At 35.4% G+C, this 24,532-nt stretch overlaps 1 protein-coding gene across 6 annotated transcripts in view; it reads right to left on the minus strand.

The window, feature by feature from the left end:
• LOC145691029 (uncharacterized) overlaps positions 1 to 7,292 on the minus strand; it is a 149,529-nt gene extending 142,237 nt beyond the window's left edge. The window contains exon 1 of one of the 6 annotated variants that reach the window (XM_081766585.1): positions 7,171 to 7,292. The gene's annotated coding sequence lies outside the window, so the exon portion shown is untranslated. Of the gene's footprint in view, positions 1 to 1,938; positions 2,058 to 4,371; positions 4,585 to 7,170 lie in introns of those variants that run through there. The other 5 variants (XM_081766591.1, XM_081766582.1, XM_081766586.1 and 2 more) reach the window with 5 other exon arrangements.
• Positions 7,293 to 24,532: the final 17,240 nt, after the last annotated feature.

Raw genomic sequence — 24,532 nt, forward strand, 5'->3', positions numbered from 1 at the left:
AGTGTGGTCCGGAAGTGGGCGTACTCTTGATTGGTGTTTTCTAACGGTCTTAGGTTTTACCCACATTTGTTTAATAACATTGCTTAGTGAGTGGTTGGTGCCTCCTGGTCCCTGGATTGGAAGAGGTTGGGCACCTTAACCAGCTCCCTTTGCCTGGCCTCCAAGAAGTCCCGATCTGACAAAACCAGGCAATGCTCTCTGGGGTTTCATGAAGTAACAACTAAGAAAGGCTCAATACCATACAACGCAGGAATTACGAGCAGCTGTGGAACACGCCTTCTTCCTCGGGACTCCGGAGTATCTCCGCAAAACCTCTGCGAAAGTAAAGGGGGTACGCTCACTTCCGGACCACTCTGTATATTTTAATAAATGTTATTCAGAAAAAATTAACATGTATACCACATATGGAAGTAAACTCTCAGAAACAGTTCATATTTGGTACAAGCTAGACCTTAGATCTGAGCTGGATAGACTAATCATATTGTAATATAACATTGCTAATATTACAGGGTTATATATAAAGAGAGATTTAAAACTGCTAAAAGATATACAAAATAGAGATTAAATCAGCAAAAATTACTGCAAACGAAAATTGAATAAATAATTCAAAAAACAATTGTGCAGCAGCTGGGTCAATACTCAAGTTAATGAAATGGGAAAATGCAATATTAAAGACCACATACCAATATCCGCCAATGAATTCAATGACCATTTTTTAAATAACATGAGAAAATTAAATGATATGTCAAAAAGTGAAGACATTTCTTTTGAAAATCAAATTTTTGATTTTAGTAAGTTTATTAGCACAGGGAAACCTATATAATGTTAACCCAAATTTTCAGTGGATTAGAATAAATGCCAGGACTGTTTTACTAATTGTTAATAAATTAAAATCTTCAAATATAGGAAGATATTTATGGGTTTTCTAATAACTTGTTTCGAAAAATAATTGATGTTATAACTGATCCCTTGGTTTATTTATTCAATGCGATACTTTTCGATAGGATCTTCCCTGACTGTCTTAAAGTAACAGCTACAGTACGTATATATACACAAAAGAAAAAAATAAAAGTGATCCTCGTAACAACCGCCTTATATCATTGGTCCCAATTATTTCAAAAGTTTTTTGAACAATGCATTGTTTATAATTATCAATGTACTTTGAACAAAATAAAATATTCCACAGTCCGCAATTTAGATACAGATCTGGCCTTTCCACGACTAAGGCAATAGAAAACTTTGCATCACATATATTAGATACCTTTGAAAAAAACTTAAATAAGTGTGCAACGTAGATAGACCTAAGTAAAGCATTCGATTCGGTGTCACATCGTATATTGGTTGGAAAATTATATTATTATGGTATTCGGGAAACTGAGCTATCATTAGTTAAGTCCTCTCTTAGTAATAGACGTCAATCCGTCCGTATTATTAATTAAACATCAAAATTTTTTGATGTAACAGCCGGGGAACCTTACGAAGTATATTAGAACCTTTACTCTTTCTTATCTATATAAATAAGTCTCCTACTTTGTAAATCTATATTATATGCTGATGAGACACTCTTTTAGGTACAGATAAGAGATTAGAGTGTATGAAATCTAAAAGCAATGAAATCTTGGAAATCTCATTTACATGGTTAAAGCACAATAAGCTTTAAATACATGAATCTAAAAAGAGAGACTATATATTTCTCTCATACTAGTCATGTTTCTGAGGTAGATATGCAATCCATTTCGTAAAACTGTTGGGAATCCATCTAGATCCGAAATTAAACTGGAGTGAACATACTGAAAATTTATGCAGGAAATTATCTAGCGTGTTATTTTTAATAGGTAAACTGAAAAAAAAAAGTTACATAAATAATGCTTCTTCAAGCATACTATGTCTTTTTTCATTCTCATCTATAGTATGGCATAATATTGTAGGGTAACTCACCTGGTGTCCAGACTGTCTTTAAATGGCAGAATCCGTAAGACCAATACAAGCTTTAGTTGGTAACATATAGTGTACAAAATATTTTAAGGATTTACAAATTATGACAATTCCCTCTCTCTATATATATAGTTGTCTAATCTATGTTAAAGAAGAAGAGAACAGTTTAGTTTATCGTAAGTATACCAAATTCAAACAATACTAGATATAAAGATGACTTAATACTCCTTGTATTACGCTAAGTGAAAGAGAAGGAAGTTATAAGTAAACAGGTATGAAATTATACAATACATTGCCAGTGCATATATAAATGACGTGTGATAATTAATACAAAAAACATTGTAAATCTTTCCTTGTAGATAATTCTATATTTATAGCATCGACGAATTTAAAGAAAATTGTAAATTGTAATTTTTTTTTCTTCCTTTGTACATACTTGTTGTTTAATGACAATAAATATTCTATTCTATCGTTTGCGTTTCTTGGTTTACACTCATTGAGGCTCCCATAGCTACGTGTCAGAAAATAAGTTTTCTCGTTGAACCATCCAGTATTAGTGAACAACATTTAAATCCACAGTTTTAAAGTAAACATCACTATATCGTATTCTTTTTTTTTTCTCACAGTATATATACATACCTCTGGTAACTTTCTCTGTCAAAAATCTAAGGTAATGGTGAATGAAGAGAATTTTATTACGACAGATTAGTATTAGAAAAGAAAAAAATTATAATCATTATCTCTTGTGAGCCATCTTAAAAATGTGTGATGATGTGTAAGAATCTAATCAAAAAATACGGAAATAAGTTACGACTTTTCTTCAAATCATCATATAATTGTATCATTATTTTATTCTCTCTTTAACAGAGCAGAAAGCAAATATAGCTGCCACTTTTCAAAAAAAAAAAAAAAAAGGATTAATTCACAAACGAATGACATTAAAAGGCATTTATGACACATGAATGACATTTATGTTCGCCATGAACCTGCAATTTAAATAGTTATGTACAAAGCACTCCAAAGTTTTCTCTATTATAAATTTTGAAATGTGTAAACAAGGCATTCAACACGCATATTTAGAAACATTAGAAGACCGAGGAATGTGTTAGTGTTTACGTGCGGAAGGGACACAAATTCACGAGGATATTATAAAGTGAAGTTCTATGTGAAAACTGTGAACTAAGTGATCATAAAATAAAGTGTCACAAACATACTGCAATGCACACACTTTATGCCATGTAAAGTGTTTTTCCAATATTCCCGTTTATGCGTATACTTACCGTCGCTGACATGACTGTTCCCTGCTCCTTCCTTACCTTTGCTTCTTTCGATTATCTTACATAGCATACATTAATTTATCTTTTACTGGCCAACTATCACAAATTAGTTTTTGGTTTGTGCACTGTGATTATTATATGTCCACACAGTATTATACTCAGCTATCTAAGCAAATATGCACCTATTACTGTAATCGGTTCGCGCGATCCGACTGTTCTGTCAAATAGAATATTTACAGGTAAAATACAATGTGAGACATTTTTCGTGAAGGAACGAGAGTGTGAATGTAAGTAATTACTGTCATTGCACAACATATTGAAATGAAATTTGAGTTACAGCAAAAGTATTGTGATGTAGTTTAAATTTGCTCTTCCACTATCCTTGATCATGCGTATACCCCGTTTCTGACGCGCCTGCTCATTACGGACGCAGCCTCTTGCTATCGCTCGGCAACCCCTGCTACGCTTTTGACCCGACTCGCTTACACAGCACTGTGCTATTTAGTGGCCTTCTAGCATAAGTTGTTTCGTCTTTATGCTACATGTCCGTACAGTATTTACAACCTACTGACCCCTCCTGAAGTCAATCTGCAACTAGTAGTGGAGCTTCTTATCTAGTGTGTTCTCTGCTAAAAGAAATACAAAACTTTAACCTGAACTGAAAATATAGTAACTCAAAAAAGAACTAGAGCATCTGCTCGAATAATGCCAATCTAACTCCTACATTAAAAAACTCTTTCAAAGACAGTCGATTGGAACAGGGGCAATCACCAACAATTTTTATGATATATTAGTTTGTAGACATATTGTGAATTTATATCCAGTTATTTGCACATGCGTAGGAAAATAATATCCCACAAGGTAAGTGCACTTTGTGCAGAACATTTGTAGGAACCGATGCAATGAGTAGCTATACGAGCAATTGCACTCATTTAACAAAATGGATCCAAAATTACCTAACCCTACCCTACCCTACTTTTTTCTACCTTCCGTCATGTAAAAAACGTGACGAAATCACTTGTTCTGCATAAAGTGCACTCTTTCCCCCTACAGATTAGGCCATTTTTTTAAAGTATCTTTCTAAACCAGCGCACATATTTCGTACCTGCGCTTTAGAAATACATAATAGCAGCTCGCAAATTTGCGAAGTTGAGTATACCTTATCACTATTGGTAGAAATACACTAGTTGGATATAATTACTTATTCGATTTTTGAAAACATAGATATTACCGTTATTCTGATTTTCACATAGCTCAGGTAACACCCACCAAAATTTATGTGATTAAGTGTGAAACAGTGGAGTCTGAACCTGGAAGAAGAATCCAATATGGTGATGGGCCGAATCGAATACAGCGAATTCGATTCATTCGATTCGCCCAAGAATTCGGATACCTCGAGTACTACGGAAAAGAATTCGAATTCTTTTTGTATTCGCTTTTGTTACTTTGTGCTGTACTAATTCTTCCACAATTTATTTTCGGAAGAAAAAGTGTTGTTTGATATTCCGTACCACGCTAAATCTCCATAATGAGAATATCACAAACAGGGGCGTCATTTCAGACTTTGCTTGGGGGGGGGGCAATTGCCCCCTCCTGCCCTCCCTAAATGACGCCCCTGATCACAAATAACAACGAATTACACGGTTATCTAATTTCCTTGCCTCCAGCCCGAAAAAGGAACATACTTCCGCTGCTAAAGTTGACTGTAATGTAAGCAAGCTGCAAAGCAGACAGAAAAGACTCGGATACTTTAGTATTCGAATTCATCTGCAGTGTTACCAATTCAGTCATATTTTAGGTTATCTATTTTACCCCGCATCTTAATTCAGCTACAAGAAATGATGACTTTTATTCTTTTACAGGGTTCCTAGACCTCATTACTTTAAAATACAAAAACGAAAGAAACGATCGCTAACATACAATAACAAATAATTTTTGAGTTTCGCTTTAGTCTTTTCTTTCTTTCTTTCCTTTTTGTGCAGCTATCGTTGGCAATATTGTTCCTGTTGCGCCTGCGCAAGAGTGCGAATTCGGGTGAAGAATTCGCTTCTTGAATCGAATACAGCGAAGCGAATACAGTAGTCCAGCTCCAGGCCGAACCTTGGTCCAGGCAGTATTCCATGTAGAAGAATGCGATAAACAAAATGTTACACACATATACATTGCTTCTTGCCCTTCCTCTTGTACAGTAATTTTACCGACTCGTATTCTGTTTGTATTTTATACAAATTCATTACATATTCAGATAGCGCCGTAACTTAGATTTTTTCTGGGGAGAGAGAGCATTAATACGCGTATTTGGGTCCCCTAGAAATGTTTCTCTAATTCTTGGGACCCTCTTTCTATCTTTCTCTTACTCTCCCCATAAGACCGTTCCCATAATCTTTTTTTTAAGCGATGTTCAAAATATTTATGAGTTGGGAAACAATGCTGTGGAGGATAAGGGAAACAGAGATGTTATTGGGGAAGTCCCCCAGTTCCAATATTGGGGAAACGTCTTCAATTTCCCCGGGATTTGAGCCCGTATCTACAGCTGAGACAATTTTCCAGCATGAGGCATATCCTGCATTGCCACTTATTGCAATTTGTGTCCAAGTAGCGGGAGCGGAATTAATACAAATTGATGCGACCTAAATGCGCCAGGACATGAAGTTCAGTTTGAAATATTAAAGAATGCGATTCTTTTCTAAAATGAAACAAGCAAGATGCATTAATTTAATCTCACTGTCCTTTGTGGCAGTTGGAAACCACATTTCCCCCCCAAAAAAAATTTTCAAATCGGATTATTGGGGGACAACCCCAGAGTTCCAAGATTGGGGGGGGCATGTACCACACGCCGAAGGACATCACCCAGGATTTGCACCAGTGTGATTATCTTGCAAAAGGCTCGGACTCAGGGGCGTCATTTAGGGAGGGCAGGGAGGGGCAATTGCCCCCCCTTGAGTTTGAGATTTATATAGGTTTTATCAAAAGAATAGTAGTAAATCAGTGAAAAACGAAAAATTTTACTTAAATCAAAGGGTCTTGCCCCCCCCGCCAAGCAAAATCTGAAATGACGCTCCTGCTCGGACTGCTGCTTTTCTCATCCCTATTCCCGAAAGAGTAATCGCCGAAGGACATAATCTAGCAGACTTGACGGGCTGAGGCCGAGATTATAAGCTTTCGTAAGGAAATAAATTTTTTAAAAAATGCTGAGAATATGATAACAAAGATCTTATTTTTGCTATTTTTATAACAATGTAACTAAATGGAACTTAATACAGTATATAGACTAGTTTTAAATTGGCATAAATGATAAGATTCGGAAAGCCCAGAAATCTAAATCCTAATCCTAATCTTTCGCAGTAATTGATCTCCCCTTTCATTGAGAAATTAAAGAACTGTTCTTGGCTTATACTTTATCTCTTGTCATTTATCTATCGTTGGTAATACTCCCGTTGCGCCACCGCAAGACTGCGAATTCGGTTAAAATTTCTTCAATCATTTTCCCATAAATCCATTAAGATGATTATGAATGTGCAATATTAATTGGTGACACACACACACACACACACACACACACATATATATATATATATATATATATATATATATATATATATATATATATATATATATATATATATATATATATATATATATATATATATTTATTTATTTATAATAGGATGTATTCGTAGTATTCGAATACGTATTCGATTCGCTAAAGAATTCGATTCGGCCCATCACTAATCCAATATTTATGCATTGCTGCCAACTCCTATTGATAAAATTAGGGTATAATCAGCACTGAAAGTCGCTAAAACATACGTTTACCGAATTTAAACCTAAAAGCGATGTTTTTGTTCTCTCTCTGGTCCTTCCTTTGTTTCTTTTTCGTTTTCTGCGAAACAATATAAAGTAAATACGCATACGTAAACACAATCAACAAATACAGAAACCACCAAAAATGACGTACCGGTATTCTCAAAGAAACACGGTCACATCCTCCTCTTTTGGGTTTATCCTGCGTATTTAAAAATTAAGGCTCTTTTAAGGGAGAACAAGAGCCCGTAGGTCGCACGTTTTAGTCACTTGGATTTATCGGTTATGCAGAACTATGCACTCAGTACAGGGCCGGATTAAGGGAGAGGCTTAAGGTACTATAACCCTAAGCCAACAGATAGACAGGGGCCTCCACTCTGATCAAAATCTCAACTGGCTATCCAAAAAGAATCGTAAAGATATAATCATCATCATTTAAAAATGACCAAAAATATGAAACATACTTCCTTAACTTTCGTACTGTACTTTCACAGAAATGTAGGCCTATTAGGTAAAGAGAGCAGCGACCACATACTTTTTTCTAGCCCGGGCCTCAAGATAGGTTAATCCATCCAGACGCTGCATACTAAGAAATGCTCTAGTTTAACGATATAGAGATAATGCCCGATGACCAAATACTGACCACAGATATGTTCTATCTCGTTCGCGACATGATACCTAGTCTAATGAATGATTTTTTTTCGAGGGAATTGTATTTGCAATAGACCAACACCTCAGCACTCAACTTCATTTCTAGGAATCATTGAATTCATTACGAACCAGATTATTAAAAATTTAAATCATTAATAGGGCTTAGTTTTACAAGAATTGTGAAATGTGCCTTTCTTAATTCCGTAAATTGTATTGACCTCCTTAAGATTTTTTTTCTATTTTCTTTTGCCCTACTCTAGAAAATTGCCATCACTGTCTTAGCTCACTCTTCTCTTTGGAAAAAGAACGCAAAGATCGCATCTATAAATGATATTCTCATAACTATATCAAGTGTCAATTCACCTGGTGCACCATAACATTGCCAAGAGGTTGTGTTGTATGTTGTAATTATTTCTGGGCACAAAAATTGTACTTATTCTTCTCCTTTTTTTTAGGAAAACCGAAACCGGTTTCTGAAAATTAAAAAAAACGGTTATACACTGAAATCGGTTAGGTTTTGACCGAAACCGGTTATGTTTTCTCCAAAAAAGTTCGGTTTTATCCGGTTGCGGTTTCGGTTTTCTTCAAAACCGGTTCCGTTTTTTTAAATTGGTTCTTTTTCTGACCAGAATAGGGTTTCGTTGTTCTACGGAAACCAATTCCGTTTCCACAGAAATAATTTTTGTGTTTAACAAAAAAATTTTCACCGAAACGGTTTTGAAGAAAATCGAAACCGGTTTCAGTGATAAACCGAGCCGGATTTGGAGAAAACTGTAACCGGTTTCAATGGAAAGCTGAAACGGTTTTGGGGAATACCGAAATGTTGGTTTGTCGGATTTCGGTTTTACTAGAAACTGATGTCAGGTTTTTATAAAAAGAAAAACAGTTTTGCTCATTCCACGTTGTAACACAGAGCAATTCTCATATGTGCTACGTATAATGCATTCAGGTTGTGACTTAATGAACCACGCATGTTATTCCTGAATAAGGCATATGTCCATTGGCATTCTTATAATAAATTGCGATAGTGCTATTCATCAACCTGTTGGAAATCGATCAGTAAAGTACAATCAAATTAAACAAAGTACTAAGAGAATTCGCCAGTTTTGTCGACAAAACACTTGAAAAGCTGCTAACAATGTTGTTAGTTGCTTTTGTAAATTTTTTGTCGCTATCTGTCTCTCCAAATCCACCATATTTCGCTATTTGTCCATAAAATTGGCCAAATTGTATTTATGATCATTAGCTTAGTGATGAACAAATTCTCGGGAAGTTATTTTTTGGGAATATTCCCTGGAAATATTCCCGGGAAGAATCCCAAAAATGGGAATTTTCCGGAAATTTATGTATAATCAGAAAGAAAATTGCATTATATTACTATATTATGATTTCAAACTTAATTTCCTTAATTTTTTTATCACAATATACAATTATTATGTTGTATCCAGAGAATTCCTTAAAATGTATATTCTGAATTGTATTATGTTATTTTATTAATATTTTATTATATTTAAAGAGTACATATAAACGTATATTTACCTACAATGTGTTCTATGCAAGTAAATATGTGGAAAATTGGTATAGTAATTGCACATACTTTTACACCGCTAGACAGTTATGTAAGTGAACTTTCTAAACTTGCTCTACTGCTGGTATTTTTAACATATCAAATTTTAAATGATATAAACAAATTAGGTTGGGTAACTGCCAGAAGACACATGTCTCATCATTTTATCAACATTTGCGCATAAGTATTTATGCTGAAAATGTTTGCAAAATACTCACTTATCTTTATAATTTTTCACGTAACCATTGGCGCAAATCTGTCTTCAACATCGGGGCGCACGGGTAAGTCCTTTCCCACTTTTTTTTTTTTTTTTGTGATTTCCAAAATATTTATTAAGTTGAAAAACAATATTCTTGAGGATCAAAGTTGTCTTCAACGTTGGGAGGCGTCCAGATTGGAGGTTTATTCTGGCGGACATCAGTTTTATCTCACGTTCCTTTGTAGCACTCGCACAAAAATAATCAAATTTCTCTCCAAAACAAATTTCAAGTCGGATTATTGGGTGAACTTTCCCCAGGGGTGTAGCCAGCAGGTTTCTGTAGGGGAGCCAGTCGTTTGTGAGGGGGGAGCAGCTACAAAGTACAAAGCCAAAGAAAATGTGTTGCTGCTAGTGTTCTTGAGGCCTGAAAGAAAGGAAAAGTTTGGTTTCCTTCTGGAAAACTAAAAGTACTATTTTAGCTTCTTCTTCTTCTTCTTATTATTATTATTATTATTATTATTATTATTATTATTATTATTATTATTATTATTATTATTATTATTATTATTATTATTATTATTATTATTATTGGGGTTTAGAAAGCCTTATGAATAGGCGAAAAAATTTCGACAGAGTATGCATGCAAAAAATACTAGATAACATTTATATCAGTTAATATTGTTTACAAAACATAGGTTTTAAAGTGCCAAATCATAGCATAAGAAATACCATGATTTTAGTTCCTCTGAATTGGAAATGTGAAATTTTAAAAAGATTGGCATATTCTTTAAGCTTATTTTAGACTTATTGTATCAAACAATGTGAAAGTTTTATGTGACCTGACTGATAGTTTTTAATCAATGACGTTTAGAAACATTAAGCCAAATGTAATTTTATGACTGCTGTTCTTAGCTTATTGTTGTTTTAGATGGATGGAAAACTTGATAAGTTTTACTGCATTGACAAGGAATTATTTCTGCTTAGCTGACTTTTAGCTACATTGTGTTTTATATTAGTACCCTTCTTTTTATTGTTTTCTTTCTTATTATTTATTTTTAGTAGTATTATTATTCCATCGCATACTCTGATACCAAGTGCTGTATTTTTGCCAAAAGCTGTTCGTGGCACTAAAATAAAGATTATTATTATTAGATTATTATTATTATTATTATTATTATTATTATTATTATTATTATTATTATTATTATTATTATTATTATTATTATCCATACATTATATTCAAGATAGTTTTTATTATGCTTAATGAAGAACTACTGCCCGGGACCAAACGCTATACTTTTGTGCATAACTATAAAGGTAACCAAGAAAATTCTGTCCCTTTTCGTGGAGGTCTGTGTTTAATTGAACCTCACACTGTGAGTTGAACGCGAGTGGAGATAAGGCGAACGCCAGTTGTTTGTGTGGGTATATCCAACATACTACCTGGTTGTGGCACTTCAGACACACCGTGAACTTGCGTAAAGACAGAAGGAACATGGGACATCCACAGAGCGTCATAAGAGCATGTATGCTGAACGAGTTCAAATGGAGATCAAACGCCGCTGTAGCGGGACAGAAGATATGCAGGCCTCTGGTGAGGGTGTCGTGACGACGCGGACATTGCAGCGATGGTTTAACAAGTTTAAGGATGATGACGAAACACCCGAAAACACCACATATAGAATACCAACACATGTACAAAGAGGAACTGGGACTACAATTCAGTGTGTGGAGAAACCATTCGGCAGCACATCCATCAACTTGTGAAGCACTACAAGTTGGGTCAATGGATCTCACATATTTTGACTCCGGGCCAGAAGACAACGCGGCAGTCGCCTGTGTTTATTTACTATTTCGGAGCCGTTTCTGTACAGCTCGTTGACATGTTGTAAAAAGTGTGTCCTATACGAAGCTCCACGGCGCTGTCATCAATGGTTAGCATCCCATGAACCGACTACAAAACAGCCGAAACCAGCACTGTATCAGAAGAAGGTCCTTCTATGTGTTTGGTGCATCGTACATCGGGAACTGCTACCAGCTGGTCAGAGTATCAATGCAACTGTGTAGCGTCAGCAGTTGAGCTGTGCTCAACAAAAAATCAAAACTCCGGAGCCATCACTTCTGAATTGCAAATGGGACCTCGTTTTCGGGACAACACTAAGTCCCACGTGGCTAGGATGACTCAGGACTAGTGATGGGCAGTGGGAATATTCCCGGTGGGAAGGAATTTAAAAATGGGAATATTCCCGGGTTTTCCCCTGGCCTATAAATTCCCGGGAAGGAATTTATTTCCATTTCTTTACTTTATCTTCCAAATTATAAGAACTATATGACTAATTACTTCGTTTTAATATATTATGACTTACTTCTGGGTTTTAAAGAATTTGGAGGTTAAAAAGTTTAAGATTCTTTGACAGTACTTTATATAACTAATAATATGATTTTTTAAGTTCCATTTCCATTTGCACAGAAACGTAGAGTAATTGTTTAGTATTGGGGACTAAAATTAGCAAAAAGTAGGATGATTTACGGAAGAAATGGGTCGATAGTGGTGTTCAAGTAGTCAAGAAAGTATCGAACACATTTTTTTAGGGTGGTAAGGGCTTTGTACAAACCGTAAAGGTAAGTCGAATTCATTTATGTGAGAAAAGAATGTGAATTGTTGGTAACGAAGATAGAAAACAACGTGTTTGCGGGGCTCTAACCCGCCTTCACTCACTGACGCTCGCTCGGCAATGCTGCCTAAATTTAATGTTGGTAACGTAATTTAACGTATGAAACCATAAAACAACCGCATCGGAATAGAATATCGCAAAAAAGTAGGTGCAAAAGCTAGCCCCCAATGCTAAAGAACAGCCAAAATTAGCAAAGTGATAATTTACAAATGATTAAAAGGAAGCAGTATGTAAAGTAATTTAGAATTATGTAGAAATAGAGATGAAGTACTATTAATAAACCCTGAACCACCATTACCAATAGACGTCGGTCTGTCTCCTCTCTCTGACTCGAATTTCTGAAGAGGTACTCGGACTTCTTTTACATGTGAATTAACGTATGGAATTTCAATGTTACGTGCTAAAATATAAAGATGAGTAAGTATCTTTCAAATTTTGTGAACATAAATATGTATGCGTAAATGTTGATAAATTGTTGAGACATGTATCTTCCAGTATTTTTCCAAGCTAATTAGTTTATAACATTTATAAATTTAATGTGTTTATAATATCAGCAATAGAGTCTAGTTGAGCAAATCCACTTACATATAAATTTAAACTGTTACTATATAATTTTTTCACACATATTTAATTGATAGAACATATTGTAAATAAATATACATTTATGCGCACTTTCTAAATACAATAAAGTGTTAATAAAGTAACATGATACAGTTTAGAATATACATTTTAAAGAATCCTCTGTGGACAACAGTAATAATATGCTGTGATATAAAAATTAATTCAACTTTGAAATCATAATATAGTAATAGAATGCAATTTTCTTTCAGATTGAACATAAATTCCCGGATAAATTCCCATTTTGGGAATCTTCCCGGGAATTTACCCATCACTACTCAGGACACCATTTTCCGCCTTGGATGTGAAACAATATTGCAACCACTATATTCCCGGGTATTGCACCGTCCGATTATCACCTATTCCATTCTTTGTACAATCACCTCAGAGGACGCCAGTTCAAATCCCTAGTAAAAGTCCAAAATGCACCTGATACTTTCTTCGCTTCACGGCCCACTAAGTTTTATCGCGATGGATTCCATTGCCTTCCAGATCGTTTTCAGAAGGTCGTCGATGCTGATCGGTTCTATTTTTGATCTTCCAGGTTAGGTGACACATCGATGTTCGAAGGTGGTGGGTGAAAAAACAACAAAACCTTTCTTGGTTACCTTTATATTTAAATTTAAGACCTTGTATACAGAACCTATCTACACAAGATTGATTTTCTTTGAAATTTCACTTAATTTCTTTACGGTTTCCTGACAAAAATATTTATTTATTATTCGTGACTTAAAATACATAATTATTTTATTACACTGAATAGGGAACTGTACAAATGGGGCACTCGAGTTGCCGGACGAGGTACATCACATGTGAAAGAGGATGTAAAAAGATGTCCATATGCAAAATTGTAGCGGCTGAGGGCAACATGGACGAGCGTGAGAGGCGGAAGAAGTGGGGCCTACAGTGGGACTTAATAACACAGAAATATGCAGAATCACACGTTTCGCTCCCGAATGGTGAAAGAAATGCTTGTCAAATGTATAGGAAGTGGAACATGAGAAGAGGTGCTATACTGTGGGGGATATGGACATCATGGGCGCCATCTTGAAAGTAGCCATCTTGAATTAGAATTCAAAATGTTAAATGAAAAGTGGGGCATGTGGTATATCAATTAAGACTGAAATTTTACCAGAAATGCATTGGTTTGAATAATTTTATAGTTTCTTTATTGTGAGTTGAGAAATACGAACATGCAACAACGTTTGAAAGGGATATATGAACATAGGCAACATAACCAATGTTTCGTTTGAGTCCTGTTAAGGTACAAGTCAATTATTCAGCAAAGAATACATGACAAAAATATATACTGTACGCATATGACAGTGATCGTGTGGAAAACCATATTATCTAAACCATTCGCAGAATGTAGTCACTGGATGCACCTCTATAAGAAGAGTACAAAAACTGTGTTCACATGCAATTCACTGGGAATGTTACAGGAGATAAAGATTGCTGTCTGTGTGTGAACAATATACGTACTTGTTTAAAACACGTTTCATTACACCGTGAGTCGTTTGAAATGCAATACAATGAATCATAACATAGGCAATTACAAGTAAATATAGGCGCAAAAAGATACCGTACCAGTCTATGAAACAGTTGATGTGGAGGGTATCGATAAGAATGTGCTGGAACCAAAAGACATTTTCGCAGTGTGCACACCTGACAAAGCTGGGATTAGTACACTGATCTTCCTAACAATCTGCTGCTATGTCAGAATCAAAACAAAAGGTCATTGGAGTTTGGAATTTTCCCGGATGTTCTTCAAGATATCCAGCTACGTAGAAGGTATGCTTAATCAAATTAATGAACCGGGAAGCACGAAATTGAAAATGAGTGAAAGCTTGGAGACGGATGAAGTTGTCTCGATGCCAGATATGAAACCCATCAATGTTAAATGCAGCGTCAGTGATAAATCGCACATACTGCTTGTAAGTGCGAAAGAATCCAACGTCTAGAGGTTGAATAAGTTTAGTGCATTTGGGGGCTATGAGTTGTTTGTGAAGGACAACATTATCTGGAACAGTAAATGTATCAATTGCGCATCTTTGTTACAAGACCACGAACAACAAGCAGCAAAAGGCGATTTTCCGTCACAGTTGGCCAAAATACGTCTTGAAGAAATAACTTCAGATCATTCTTGCTCGTATTTGCAGTTTTTCGAGCAAATGCCTTGATATTTGAAGGAGTGTCTCGCATATTCGCGGGGAATTTACCTGTAGGTTCAGCAGATATTAGAAATAATGGTGATAACAGTTTATCATCCATCACTATAATCGACATTATCATATAAGAGTGCGTAACTGTTGTCGGTGATCCAATGCTAGAATACACCCGTTTGACGCCTTTAGTTGCCAGTGTTCTGCCTGAATGCAGTTCCTTATCAAATCGACTTTGATCTATGTTAACCACTTGGCCTAAATTGAGGTTTTCTTCCACGATTATAGCCTTTGTTTCCTCGACAAACACGTCTGCAGTTCTCTGTAGTTCTTGCTCAATTTTGGCAGATTTGACACTGCGTGCGTAATTTTGCGTGACACAATATTGTTACGCTTTTTTTAAATTTTGCTACCCAGGAAGACGATGCCTTGAAGTTAAGAGTGTCAGTTGCCTTTCTTTACATTCATCGCCCACATTCGAATTGCCCGATCGTGAATTATCCCATTCATGGCCCGCGTTCGTTTAAAACGTAATAGCACCTCGTCGTTTATTTTGCTGATGGACGCTATTTTGAGGTTGCGTTCAAAAGTACGAAGGGGCTTCAGACTCCCCTGTAGAAATTTGTACCGTGAAAATACAGACGATGCTTTTGTTCTTTTACCGGATGTTTTTTTCTGTCTCAATCCAGTAATTATAGGCTTTCTTTAACTGTTCCTTCGTACGTTTCGCAGGTTGTTTTGGTGGAGAACTACTACTCTGCTCACAACTGCTATCTTTTGGAGAATGAGTTGACGCATTCGCTACACAAGATTCTTCGCGATGGTCACTGTCACTACTCTCACTGTCAATCTCATTCTCATCTGCTAGACACTCGTCTATAACTAACGTTTGGTATTCTTCGAGTACCGTATCGTTATTTACTAATAAGCGTCTGATGCGTTCAAAAGCATTACGATCTTCTCGACGGGGATTATCATCGGACGTCACAAACTCACGAACTAATAACGCTACCACTGCTTGGGGATTCATGTTCACGAACAGGACCCAAATACCTTCTACACTTCAAGCACTACAACACAAAATGTCAATTTATAACACCTATTTACCAGGAGGTGAACGACCTAGGTCACATTAAACTTCGCACTAGTCACTTTCTTGTCTACATTTTCGTCTACTTGTTGCTAACGCACGTCAGTTATTCATATCGCTCGCGCAGTCTCTCTCTGCTAGCACAGAATGTTGTCGATGGCTCTGTACTACCTGGTCCGACCTCTATCGTTTGTAACTTCTTTTTCTTACGCAGAACTAGTTTGCATCTAGCCACAAAGTTTATAATGATCTACATTGAAATTGAAATTGAAATGTAATGTAACAAAAGCCACATTTACAATATTTTATATTACAATATGTTACAATATTAACCGATTAAGTCTATAAATCACAGCATTATAATATCAGTCGCTTATTCCGACATTCTTTGTGTTGTCCAGTGTTCAAACCCCTACTTGCCAAAATTCCATCATTGTAGGCTTGTAATACAACAAACAATACATACGAATCAGAAACTGTCATCAGCCTCAACCTAATTACCTTTGGATTTTTTTGTTCTTAAGGTTTATATCATGGGTATGTGACATTTGTTTGCCCATCTCTGTGCTTTTTCTTACCTGCTCGTTTTTTTCTAATTCACAAGGCAGTTACAATAGCAGGATCCACACCAATGAATTTCTGGTAAAATTTCAGTCTTAATTGATATACCACATGCCCCACTTTTCTTTTAACATTTTGAATTCTAATTCAAGATGGCTACTTTCAAGATGGCGCCCATGATGTCCATATCCCCCACAGTATAGCACCTCTTCTCATGTTCCACTTCCTATACATTTGACAAGCATTTCTTTCACCATTCGGGAGCGAAACGTGTGATTCTGCATATTTCTGTGTTATTAAGTCCCACTGTAGGCCCCACTTCTTCCGCCTCTCACGCTCGTCCATGTTGCCCTCAGCCGCTACAATTTTGCATATGGACATCTTTTTACATCCTCTTTCACATGTGATGCACCTCGTCCGGCAACTCGAGTGCCCCATTTGTACAGTTCCCTGGTGAGTAGAAATAAAAGAGAGAGAGAATGAAATCCAAATTGAATAAAGGCATTGTTTCTCGCCAAATTTTCCATCTTCTATGTCTTTTAAAACACTTGTTAAATCATATAAAAATATAATGTACTTACAAATCAGTTTAGTACCTTTGTTTTATGGCTGTATTTGTAGTACCTTGTTAAAACGTTTGTCTTCAAACTGTCAGATATAAATCGCATTAAATTGTGTAATCTGCTGTCACAAAAAAGTATCCTATTTTTCGATCGGTATAAGGAAGAGATACTATACTATTTTTCGATCGGTATGAAAAAACAATATTTCTCCATACTATTTTACCATAAATTATTAATTGTCAATAAACTTTGTTACTTTTAAATTAATGAAGCGAGATAATTTTTCTATGATGTTATAAAAGCTGGTCATATGGGGGGCCAGGAAACCATTTGGGGGCCCTGGCCCCCATTGGCTACACCCCTGACAGTCCCCCTCAGTTCCACGATTGGAAGGGACATGTCCCCCTCATGCCTCCCCGGGATTTGCAGCAGTCCACGTAACATTACCACAAACGGCCTTTCTTATTACCTATTTCTCGAAATTTGATGCGTTAATTCACATGTAAGAGAATTCCAAGTATCTCTTCAAAAATTCGAGTCAGAGACAGGAAACAGACGGACGTCTATTACTAACGGTAGTTCGGGATGTATTAATATCTATTTCTACTAATTTCTACATTACTTTACAACGTAGTTCCTATTTATCATTTGTAACTTATTAGTACTTTGTAACTTCTTAGTACAAATGGAAATGGAACTAAAAAATCATATTATTAGTTATATAAAGTAAAGTCAAGGAATTTTATTTTTCTTTAACCTCCAAATTATTTAAAACCTAAAAGTAAATCATAATAAATGAAAATAAAGTCATATGGTCCTTATAATTTCGTCGATAAAATAAAGAAATTATAAGTCCTTCCCGGGAATTTATATGCAAAGGAAAAACCCGTGAATATTCCCATTTTTTAAATTTTTCTTCCCACCGGTAATATTCCCATTGCCCATCGCTACATTAGCTTTGCTTACTTGTTAGATAAACTAGTGCCGTAATTGAGAATTATCACAATTATTCTGAAATGCAATAGAAAATTCGTTACTTTTTAAAATCCGTTCATTTTCAGTATTTAAAAAACTTCATTTTCGTAAAACTTCCTACTGGCGGAAACAAAAATATCATTGCAAATGGATTTCCGTTGCATTGACGGAAACCGGTACTATGGTAATGACGTCACACAACAGAATGACGTTCAGTTCTATACGCTGCATTCAGTGGCGTATTTATAATTTTGTTTCGGGAGGCTGTGCACAACATTGGGTAGCAGGAGAGCAATTGTCCACCTGAGTTTGAGAATTAAATATATTTTAATCCAACCAATATACTAGAAAAAAAGTGAAACACGTATGATGTGGTTAATCTTAATCTCAATTTCTCCAGGGAAATCTGAAGTGACCTGAAAACACACATTGAATATTTGTAATCTTATTTCAAATTAACTGATTTCATTTTGGATAAAAATGGAAATATTCAGTTCTATCTGTGTGAAAAAAATATTAAGAAGTTGCAACTCAATTATACTGATCACACTTTTATTGTCAAGAATAGCAGATTGGTGAATCTTATGTGCAGTCGTTCTTTCAGAAAAAAAGGTCCGAGGGAGCACTGCTGGTACTATTTTATTCATTATTGTATTATAGATGTATCATTTTGGTCTCGTTCGGGGGGGAGGCACTCTTAGAGCTCCGGGGGCAGTGTCCTCTCAAAAAACATTTCTGGAAGAAACACTGCTTATGTGATATGATACATGCAAAAACATAGCAGTGAATCTAATCTTTTAACACTTTCAATTCTAGGGGTATTTAAATTGACAAAGTCCTGTGTCCTGGAGAAAATAAAAGGTATTTTTAAAAAAATCATATCTTCTTAAGTTTTTACTCTAAACGGTTGAAACTTTCAGAAATAGAAGAAAAAGTACCAATCTACTAGAAGATACCAGTTTCCGAACAAGAGCTATTGAAAAATCATTGCAAACAATAACTTTGTTTATTGCAAAGTAATAATGCTTGAGTATTATGAATAATAATGATACACCTTCTTTAGTTCTCTTTCTACAATGACTGAAAGGCATCCTTGGATCAGATTCGCCCATAGATAATTTACAAAACACTCAAAATTACTTTCTCAAATAAAAGAGCATACAAAATTCATTTCTGGTTGGTATTTTTAAATATTAAATGGGCGTGTCGTTCCCGAATGGCACTCGGATTTAACGTAAGTTTCAGCCTGTCGTTCCGGAACTACAGTAGGATTGAAAGTGTTAACCTATTTATTGAAAAAAAAAGAAAGCATTCCCCATCTTGATTTTTCTTAATTCAAACATTTACCTTTCTTTATAAATAAATGTAAATTATTCCTTTGCTTTAATAACTAAAGTCATTTTATGTTGATGTCCGTGCAAGTCGATGTGGAACACCAGTTTCGCTTATCAGCTCCTATTACATGCAGCATTTTTGGCAGGTAGATAACATATAAAATAAACGAATACGTGTCTTCTATTTTCTGCGGTAAAACGGATTTTAGAGGCAAAAGCCTCCAGACAAAATTTTGAAAGTTGACGCCGAAAAGTGATGAAAAAGTGGAAAGAGTGAATGAAATTGTGCACAAAAATTGTAGGCGTAAAATGAGGGAGAAGGTGTTTTGTATTTTCCTGGAAAAGACGATTGGATGTTACATGGACCCCTCCAAAGCTTTGGTCACGAAACATCAGAAGTGTTAATAGTACTATGTCAGAAGTGCCTAAAGGACATGAAGAAATGCAATGAAACTTTGTGTAGAGACAAGAAGCAAACAATAAACTAATACGTCTTTTTTTATTTCCTGCGAAAAATCAGAGTTGGGATCAAAACTTCCTCCGAAAATAGTTAATAGTACCGCAGAAGCGCAGGAAGGAGTGGACCGAAGCGAATGAAATTTTGTGTAGGTATTTATACATAAAATAAGGCAATTCGTGTTTCCCAAGTGTCCACATCTGATTTGCTTCAAATTTGGGACATCAACAGTAAACAGGAAATAAATCGACACGTTTCTGCTTATGTGTTTCATTTTATGTCTGGAATATCTGATGCAGAGTTTCATTCACTTCAGTCCACTTCTTGACTTTCGGGCGACAGCTTTCAAAATTTGTGGGAGGGAGGTTTTCGCACCCTAAACCCATTTCTCTGCGGAAAATAAAAGTAGTCTACGTATTCGTTTATTTTTTTGCCTATTGTCCCTACACAAATTTTCGTTCCAATTCTTCATGTCGTTTCGGCACTTCTGACGTATACTTATTCCCACTTTTGATGTTTCGTTCTCAAAGGTTTCGGAGGGGTCTGCGTATCCCACCTAACCGCTTTTTCCAGAAAGATAGGAAACACGTATTCACTCATTTTACGTCTACAATATTTGTGCACAATTTTATTCACTTCGGTCCACTTATTGCCTATCCGGCTTCAACTTTCAAAATTTTGGGTGGGACCTTTTGACCCCTAAACAGTGGCAGCGTCTGTCAAACTGGGGCTCGGGGACTGCTAAGTAGATCGGGGCCCCTTCTCGAAGAATCATGCTATTATTGACATTATTTTGCATAATTATTCTTTCTGTGTATTCACACTTCTCCCTTTCCTGTTGATGTTTGTGTTCAAACCATTTTAATTTGGGATACTGATACATTAACACGTTGGCCGCCATGTGCATAATTCTGATGCACAAATAGCATGGTGCTAAATACCGAGAAATATGGCTTGGCGGCTATTAAAGGGGGTGACATTCAGCATCCCTGTCTATTCTTAATGCACAGAATTGCCTTTAGGCTGGTATCTAAAAATAAAACTGGACCATGAACTATCATTGCATATGTTTTTTTCTTTTTTATTCATTTTTAAACAGGAAAACGATAGAAACAGAATTAGAGATATAAATGTAACGGAAAGTACAAACACGACAGAAATAACGTAATCTTAAGAACAAACAAAACGTGACAACAAAGAATCCAGATTTTATCCTGCACCTAAGTTATACTATTCTAGTTAAAACGTGTACAGTAATTAGATGAAATAGTGAAAAAATGCTGCTATTAACACATTTAGAGACAAATGTACGTACAAAGTGTATCAATGAGCTGATATAAAAAAAATGCAAATAATAATGTAACCGATGGGATTTCTAATTGTAAGCTCTAAGCATTCTAGAATTTTCTCCTTCGGTTCTCGCCTTTGGTGTTTCTCCTATACAATTTATCATATGGTAAAGTCTATTCATGGTTTCTCACCTGTCTGAGTTTACGTCTCATGGGTTTTATTTGATTAGATTTTTCTCCTACAATTTGTCCCATTCATTTTAACATCCGATTTCTCTCCCCAGTGACCATAAACGATACTTACACTTTTTTTTTTTTTTTTTTTTACCGAACTATTAGCAAACAATGGCTAGAATAGATTTGACTTCTTCTTGTCTTTTTTACTGTCGTTTCCAGATTTCACACATGTTTTATGATTATCTTATTTAGTATTTAATTATTAAGTCATGTTTATATTCTGTCAGTTATGACTGTTTCCATTACCCCTTACTAACACAGTATTAGAATATATTATAGCAAAAAATCGTGAACATATTGAATAATTGGGATATTTCATAGACTAAATATGTGACCAAAGAATTCTACTACGGGTTGTACCATCCTACTTTCCTTTACCACCTATCACCAGTCAATTTTGACAGGTCTTTAACGCTTTTTATTATTCTTTTGGTATCGCTACTTATGTGTTTTTATTGTCTTAAATTGAAACATGTAACTACTCTCGATGATAGTTCCACTACCTTATTAGTTTGTGTTCCATCATCATTCAGAATGTTTTGGTAGCTGCGAAAGTCTCAACTACATACATTATCAAAATCCAAAGTAGATTTAATTTCCGATAGAAAGAATGGCCAAATTCGTGAGTCTTTCTTGACTCATTTGGAGCACAATATAATTTTATCAACTTCACTTTGCCGAAAGACCTTTGACATAATGCAACAGATACGGGCAGCGTTTTCAAAAATCTGAAGAGCGGTTGCCAAACTTTTGCAAGTTTCAATCCCCATTAAATATATTTATTTCAACATGCCCTGTGAGAAAAAGTCAATTTGTTCTTTAGCTTTTCGTTCACACCTTAGTAAAGGGATTATATCCTTACAATCCAGAAATAATTCTACGCCATCCAGGTCATTCGCGTAGAATGAACGAAACAAAATCGCAGCAAGATACTTTTAGCCGGTCCTCACTCTCATAATCTAGCTGCTGCACAAAGTTGGCAAAGTGAAAAAGAAAGATGTATTTTATTTCCATCTAAATATAGAAGAAAGGAATGTAACATATAATTCAAATAAAATATTTTTATTCTTTTGAATATTTGAAAACTTGTTTTCTTATTGAACATTTTCTTCACTCCAAATTTGTGTTCTGAAGCACAAATACATACGCCAAAAAAGCAGGAGCAAAGAAGGGGGAAAACGGCTAAGCAAAAGGAAAATTCGCTGAATATTCGATTTATAAGGGACAAATGGAAAAAGGCACAAGGAAAACAAGTAAATCAGCGACTATAGCGTCTGCACCAAAAAGCTTTTAGTTAGCAACAGAATACTAGTGCCCTATAAAGGGTTGTGTAAGTTGATCCCTTCTTTGTACCTTCCCTTGAAACGGTTAATAAATTAATAAACAGTGATATTTTAGGAAGCAGGCTAGCAGATGGGGCCCCATTACTTGCATCATAAGACCTTAGAATGTAAACAACACAATATACTCCGACTTATCTTTTGTTATATTTTAATCTACACTCAGTTTTTTCCTGTAAAGTTCCCTGAGGATATTGAGCATACTGATTTTTTAAAATTTTGTTCATATTTTAATCCACATGTATTTTTTGCTTGAAATTTCTTTGATTCCTCAAGAAAGTGAAATTTTATTTTATTTATTCATCACCTACATTCAGCTTTTTTAAAATTATTTTTGAGGAGGGGCTCCGAGAGAGTGAAACATGTAATTTATCTATTTTTCACCTACATTCAGCCTTTTCCTTTAAATTTCTTTGTGGGTCCGCAAGATAATAAAACCGTTATTTCAGTTATTTCTAATCTACATTCAGTTTTTCTCGTTAAATTTCTTAACAAGCTATACCTTGTTTAGCTTATACGGAAATCCGTTACTGATTAGTTTTATTCGACATACGTATATTTCTGTTTTTCTATCTGTTACTTGCTGTAATATTGATTGACAATTAATTGCATTTACTTTTAGGTAAGGTGTGGATAATAATTCTTGACTGCCCATGTACGGCTCATCCAAACAAAGTTCTTTAATAATTATTTTCAAATACCGTCCGGGCGACCACAAAGTGAGGATCGGGGTGGGGGGCAACTGTTACCCTGCTCTTATGCTGCCACTGCCCCTAAAACCCGATTTTCCGCAGAAAATAGAAAAAAACACGTGTTCATTTATTTTTGGGGCACTGTTCCTAGAGCAAGTTTCGTTGCAATACTTCATGTCCTTTAGGAACTTCTGACATACTGTTATTAGCACTTTCGATATTTCGTGACAAAAGGTTCGTACGAGTTCGTGCCCCGCCGAACCGTTCTTTCCTGGTATATATATTCATTCATTTTATTCCTACAATATTGAAATATGTATCCACTCATCCTACTCCTACAATATCTGTGCACAAGTTCATTCACTTCAGTCCACTTCTGGTTGCCTTTCAGGCTTCAAATTTCGAAATTTTGGGTGGGCTTTTGCCCGTAAAACCGTTTATCCGCAAAAAATAAAAAACACGTATTTTTTATTTCATATGTATTATCTACCTGCCAAATTTTATCAAAATTGGAGTGTTACCCTTGGGAAGTGTTACATGTTAGTTTTGGTGTCACTGACGATGGCCAACTTTAATCACAACTAAAGTATGATAGGAGAGACGAAAGAAAGTAACAACTAAGAAAAATAAACAGAAGAGTATAGCGAACGAAGGAAAGAAAAAGAGAACACAATTCTTACATTGAATGAAATTTGAGAAATACAGTATCATTTCTGAACAAACAGCATTAGAAATTTAAAAAATTAATCATCAAATTCTTAGATATTGTAAGAAGTATATTGTTGTAGCCCTATGTGGAATGAGAGCAACTAACAAATTTATTTCGTGCGGACTTGAACCTCATAGCTCTCGTACACATGCCACTATTCAGAATACTGATGAGTATGAAGAACAGTCGAATTGATAACCCATACCAGCTTTCGAAAAAATGTGGAGATGATCCCAACACTAAAATAAAAACACATGAAAATATAATTGAAACACTAATATCACGAACAAAAGCGTTAACTTTTGCTTTGCATTAACAGAAATCCTTGAGCAATAAATATGATGTTCAGTTCTATGCGCTGAACACACACAAACACATACACACACACACACCCACA

The sequence above is a fragment of the Thermobia domestica genome, chromosome 7, assembly GCF_964235325.1.
Source record: "Thermobia domestica chromosome 7, izTheDome1.hap1.1, whole genome shotgun sequence".
NCBI lineage: Eukaryota > Metazoa > Arthropoda > Insecta > Zygentoma > Lepismatidae > Thermobia > Thermobia domestica.